We start from the raw sequence: 6000 nt of genomic DNA, 5'->3' as shown, positions 1-6000 counted from the left end.
AATGCAGTTTTTTTTTTAAGATTTATTTTATTTATTTGAAAGGAAAAGTTACAGAGAGATGTAGAGACAGTGAGAGAGGTCTTCCATCTGCTGGTTCACTCTCCAGATGGCCGCAACAGCCGGAGCTGCGCTGATCTGAAGCCAGGAGCTTCCTCCGGGTCTCCCACACCGGTGCAGGGGCCCAAGGACCTAGGCCATCTTCCACTGCTATCCCAGGCCACAGCAGAGAGCTGGATCAGAAGAGGAGCAGCGGGGGCTAGAACCGGTACCCATATGGGATGCTGGCACTTCAGGCCAAGGCTTTAACCTGCTATGCCACAGAAAGACAGTGTGGAAATAAAATTGTCAATTTAGAAACTGTTAATTAAGGAACAGAATAAAGGTAAACTTGGCTCTTCAGATGTGTTTAATACAGAGCCCAGATTCTGAACTCAATTACTCCTATGCAACCAATAGAACTAGGTCCTTTTTATTAGGTGTAAATGTATCTTATGTTATATCTCCCCCAACCCCCACAATGTGAGTAGGCACTGGAGAACCAGAGGGCAATTTGCAAGGGCTGCAAACCTGAGGCCAATTTTCAGGGAGCCTGCTCACTGGCTGAAAACCCACAGGGGGTTGTTCACACATCGTGAGAATATGGCTTCATTTATCACCATGGCCACCAAATGGCTAAAGGCTTCCAAAAATCTTCAGGGCTCATGCTAATTTCAATGTTTCTTCTCTCTGGTTTCTGTTAATACTTAGGAGGAGAAGCGTAGGGGGACAGAAGACACGGGGCCTTTCTGCCTCCACCCAGGAGGTTCTTGTGTGAGCGTGAGGGTGCTGTGTGCACTAATTCCACATGTCCACTCCTCGAACTTTTCTTTGTAGGGATCAGCCATGCTGCAGGGATTGAGCATGTTCAGCAGGGGCAGATGTCTGAGATGATTCCAAGTTTAGTATACCTGTCTCTCTGTAGAAGATACACCTGATGGATGTGGGCCTGGAAGTGCTGGTCTCAAGTTGTGGAGTCTTGTTAGGTAAATAAGAATTTTAGGGCTGGCTTTTTGGTGCAGAAGGTTTACTTACTCCTTGTGATGCTGGCATGCCATATTGGAGTGCTGGTTTGAGTCCTGGTGGTTCCACTTCCAATCCAGCTCCCTGCTAATGCAGCTGGGAAGGCAGCAGAGGATAGGGCAAGTACTTGGCCTCTGCAACCCACGTGGGAGACCAAGATGGAGTTCCTGGCTCCTGGCTTCAGACTGGCCCAGTTCCTGCAGCCATCTGGGGAGTGAACAAGTGAATGGAAGCTTGCACTTGCTCTCTCTCTTTCAAATAAATAACTCTTTAAAAAGCAGGTGAGACTTTTGACAAAAGAATGGTCTAAATTAATTCTTTAGGAAGGACAAATATTTCTTAGTTAATTTAGGGATCCAAGTAAGCAAGCATGCTCAAACCCTTCATTTTTCACTGGTTCTGCCTTGGATTCACTGTTGGTCTTCAGACTATTTCATTGTCTGTCTATGACTTCCTATAAATGAACATGGAAAAGTTCATAGAAGTTCGTTTTTCTTATTAAAACAATAGAAGGTTAAGTTAAAAAATACTTCAGTGCATTTTTCTATGTTTCTTAGCCCAAAAAACAATTAAAAAAAAAACCACAATCTTACAAAATCATGGCAACATAAGAAATGCCCTGCTGCTCCAGACCAGGGAGGCATCCAGCCAGCAGCTTGTCCTTGGTTGTGATTCTAACCAACAAGTGTGTGTGTGTGTGTGTGTGTGTGTGTGTGTTGCAGGGTTGGGGGAATGCAGGGTGATGCCCTTTTACGAAGCCAATCTCAAGTGAGCAAAGTATTTTTTAGCTTAATGAAGTTTCATGGGGCTGGAGTTGTGGCACAGCAGGTTAAGCTGCCACCTGAAATATCAGCATTCCAGCATATGGGTACCAGTTCCAGTCCTGTCTGCTCCACTTCTGATCCAGCTCCCTGTTAAGGTGCCTGGGAAAGCAGTAGAAGATGGCTCAAGTGCTTAGCCCCTGCATCCGTGTGGGAGACCTGGAAGAAGCTCCTGGCTCTGGCTTTGGATCAGCTCAGCTCTGGCTGTTGCGGTCATTTGGGTAGTAAACCAGTGGATAGATGATTTCTCTCTCTCTCTCTCTCTCTCTCTCTCTCTCTCTCTCTCTCTGGCTTTCAAATAAATCTTAAAAAAGTATGAAGGTGTCAACATGCCTGTGTTGTATTTTGAAGAGGGCTGTTGGGAAGAGAGTATTTCCCGCCTTTTCAGGTTCTGGAGGCTGCCTGCTTCCTTGGTTCATGGCTCTCCTCTATCCAGACATTCAAAGCCAGCCATAGCTGGTTGAGTCTCACATAGCATCACTCTGACTCTCACTCTTCTGCCTCCCTTTTTCACTTGTAATGACCCTTGTGATAACACTGGGCCCACCTGGATAATTCAGGATAATCTCTCTAGTTCAAGGTTTATTGATCACCAACCTTAATTCTGTCTGTAATCTTAATCTCTCTTTACCATCTAACCTAACATATTTACAAGTTCTGGGCACATAGACCTTGACTGACATCTTTGGAGGAGGGAGCATTATTCTGCCCACCAGCCAAATCTGGACAATGCAGAAGGGGGATGCATCTCTCTAAAACTGCACATGCTTCTGTCACTACCTCAGAAGCAGGATAAAGAGTATTAGGTATAAATTCATGGACTTTCAGTGAGAGGGAATGGATTCTGAGAGCTGCTCCACCATCTACCAGCCACAAGAACTTGAGAAAGCAGAAGTTGTACCAGGTAAACTCTTAGCTTTCTACTAACTCCAACACATACTAATTATTTCATTTAGTAGGTAAGGGCAATACATTTTTAAATTCTGGTACTTAGAAAGGCTAGAATTTCTATTATGTACTTATTAGTTCAATGGAAAAGAGAATATATTGTGTACCAATATTTTTCCAACACTACCTGCAACACATTTAAGCCAAGAGTAATGGTGTTATTTTTATGGGAACAAAAATGATGGTGACATTGACTCTGACATGTGTTTCCTGTGTAACCTCCTTACTCACCACACTGACTTGGTTAGGAACTTGTTCTCTACTTATACAATGAGATCATTATCTTATCTTAAAACCAGAACATGCCATTGAAATAGGAATTACATGGTTTGTATTCTATAATAAAATATTTTTCCAAAGCCTTTGGAATCAGCTCTCACCTTCAACCTCCCCAGTAGGAACCAAAAAAGAATGTGAAGGTGCTAAAATAATAATAATAATAATAATAATAATAATAATTTTAAAAAATCCTGGAGCATCCCAGGAAGAGAAGCATTTTCCAATTCTAACCAATGCATATATGTGGATTGGATGATGCGACCTTAAGGCTGCTGACAGTGAACTGGAGCCGTGGTTCAAAATGCATTGAAATTCAGAGCCATATTTTCTGAACTGAGATAGCTGCTGAGATTTTAGAACACATATATTTTTAAAAAATGATATCAGGCCTATTTCTCTAACCATTTTATTTTTTCCTTCCAAAAACCATAGTAATAACCTTTTCTAACTACATAAAACTGCATTCATGCCAAAAAAATTGCAACAGCATATGCTAATTCAGTGCTCTAGTAACTTCATGACTTGATATTACCTTAGAATTGGAAACAGCCCTGAAAGAGGGCTTGGATCTGACCTTTTGAGCAAACCCTCACAAGGAAGGGAAGCAAGATTGCCTGTGTCAAAGCTCAGGACTCCACCTCCTGGCCAGGGGTGGACAAGGTTCCTTTGAAGGATTTTGTCAAACTCCAGAGAAGGAAGAGGCCACAAGGAACACAGAAGATGAGAAGGTGAACACACCGCCTCTGTAACACGGGTGTATTTTGCTAGCGGCCTGCAGACACATCATGATCGGTGACGAGCTCTTTGTGATCCGAGGGCAGCTGCAGGACTCCAGAGTTGTAGGCATTTTTCCTTTGAAAGCCTCATGAGGTTTCCTTCCCTGGGTCTCAAAAAGTAGCACAGGCTTTCTCCTGTGAGCGTTCTTTGAATTATGCTCATAATGAATACAGAGAGGAATGAGTTGCAGGGTGGAGGAGATGAATCAAACACTCTGCAAAGGACTGAGGGCCACTGATTATATCCAAACTACATTTGAAAAATCAACCTTTGGATCCATGGACATAAAGTTACACGATGTGAGTTAACAGAGAAGAACAATGCACATCACTGTGGCTGTCAAGGAGGGAAGAACCTGGAAAGGTAGATGAGATGTGAACATGATTCGATAGCAATGCAAGGCAGCTCTCCATGAGTGTGTGTAGAGACCAAATGACCTTGTGCTTCCTATCACTTAATTTGTGCTGTTTATTGGAATGTCATCCGTCTTTAAGGTTCACCCTCCAAGAAGCCTTCTGTGAGCACACTGAGAAGTGACCTTATTTTCATGACGCTAGTTACTGCCTTTATGGCATCAAAACATTTACCTGTGTTTATATATTATAGTCAGCTGGAATATTTCTTCATTGCAGGGACTAAAACTAGGTATCCAGTTTCTTTCCAGTGTGTATTTCATGTTCTGTGTATAGTAGGAGTCCACCAATTTTTATCAAATGAAAAAATGAATACAGTAATTCTTGTTAAGTGCATAAATGAGAGGTGAGGTAAGAACTTAAAGTGATCACTCCTGGTTGGGATGTAGGAAAGTTTTATGGAGAAAGTAGTGATTAATTCCCTCTAGGGGGTTACTGTAAGATTAAAGTCCTTACTAATATTTTAAATTCATTGTACAAAAAGTTAAAAGACTTGCACATCTCTGAATAGATGTCCATGGATATTACCATGATACCTCTTCATCAACCCCTTACCCCATATACTAAAGGATTTCTGACTTATGGTTCATTACAGTGCCTAGAACAGAATATCTTCAGTAAAAGTTGAACAAGTGATTGAATTGCCTTGATGAAGAAATTCAATTCAAATTTATATTGTCAATCAATACTACATTTTAGAAAGAATAAATTAAGTGGCCAACACTGTGGAGTAGCAGGTAAAGCCACCGCCTGAGGTGCTGGCATCTCATATGGGCACTGGTTCTAGTCCTGGCTGCTCCACTTCTGATCCAGCTTTCTGCTATGGCCTGGGAAAGCAGTAGAAGATGGCCCAAGTGCTTGGGCCTCTGCACCCATGTAGGAGACCCAGAAGAGGCTCCTGGCTCCTGATCAGCTCAGCTCTGGCCATTACAGCAGTGAACCAACAGATGGAAGATACCCTCCCCCCTTCTCTCTCTCTCTCTCTTTCTGTGTAACTCTGCCTTTCAAATAAATAAGTAAATCTTTAAAAAAAATAAATTAAGACTTTTTGGGACCTCCATTGCAACAGATGTATTTTTAAATTTCATTTCTTACAATAATTTGTGAGGTTGATATTATTCCCACAAGTTTTATAGGTAAAACTCTGGTCTCATCTAGATGAACTAATTTGCCCAGGTCACACAGTCAATGCAAGAGAGGAAATTCGAATCTACATCTTACTGTTTGTGATCTTCCCATTTGTAGGAAGATGGGGATAAAGGGAATGACATAGGTATTTCTCCTTGCCTAGTCAGCTCACACTTTAAAATAGCAGCATTTTTCTCCTTTCTAATCTTGCTTGCCATGAGGTAAAGGCTTCTTCAACATCATCTTAAGAAGCTATTCTGACATTCCTTTTGAAGGCACTTGGGTCTCCCATCTCATGCGAACCCTCTGGGTTTACAGAAATGTTGATGAAATCTTTCCATCTTTTTCACTGCATTATTTCAAACTGTGCTTCATTTTTACATTAACACATCCTCTGGTATTATCCATATATATATATATATATATATATATATATATAAAGTAAACTAAATTCAGTGCTTCTTGTGCATCCTGATTGGCCAGACCAGATGGAGTGATTTCTGAACTAGAATTGAAAATCAAAACATAAGTGCTTTTTAAAGAGGTTGAAGTTTAGAAGCAACTGTTCATGGCAG

The 6000-nt window shown here is 41.6% G+C and overlaps 1 long non-coding RNA gene across 1 annotated transcript in view; it reads right to left on the bottom strand.

The window, feature by feature from the left end:
* Window positions 1–879: 879 nt before the first annotated feature.
* The window catches only part of LOC127483445 (uncharacterized), a 56193-nt gene continuing 51072 nt past the window's right edge, over window positions 880–6000 (bottom strand). The window contains exon 4 of the long non-coding RNA XR_007909670.2: window positions 880–1266. This is a non-coding gene — a long non-coding RNA (uncharacterized lncRNA). The remainder of the gene's footprint in view (window positions 1267–6000) is intronic.

This window comes from Oryctolagus cuniculus, chromosome 13 (genome assembly GCF_964237555.1).
Source record: "Oryctolagus cuniculus chromosome 13, mOryCun1.1, whole genome shotgun sequence".
Classification (NCBI taxonomy): domain Eukaryota; kingdom Metazoa; phylum Chordata; class Mammalia; order Lagomorpha; family Leporidae; genus Oryctolagus; species Oryctolagus cuniculus.
Note: the sequence above shows the minus strand (reverse complement) of the source record. Positions and strands in the feature narration are given on the sequence as shown.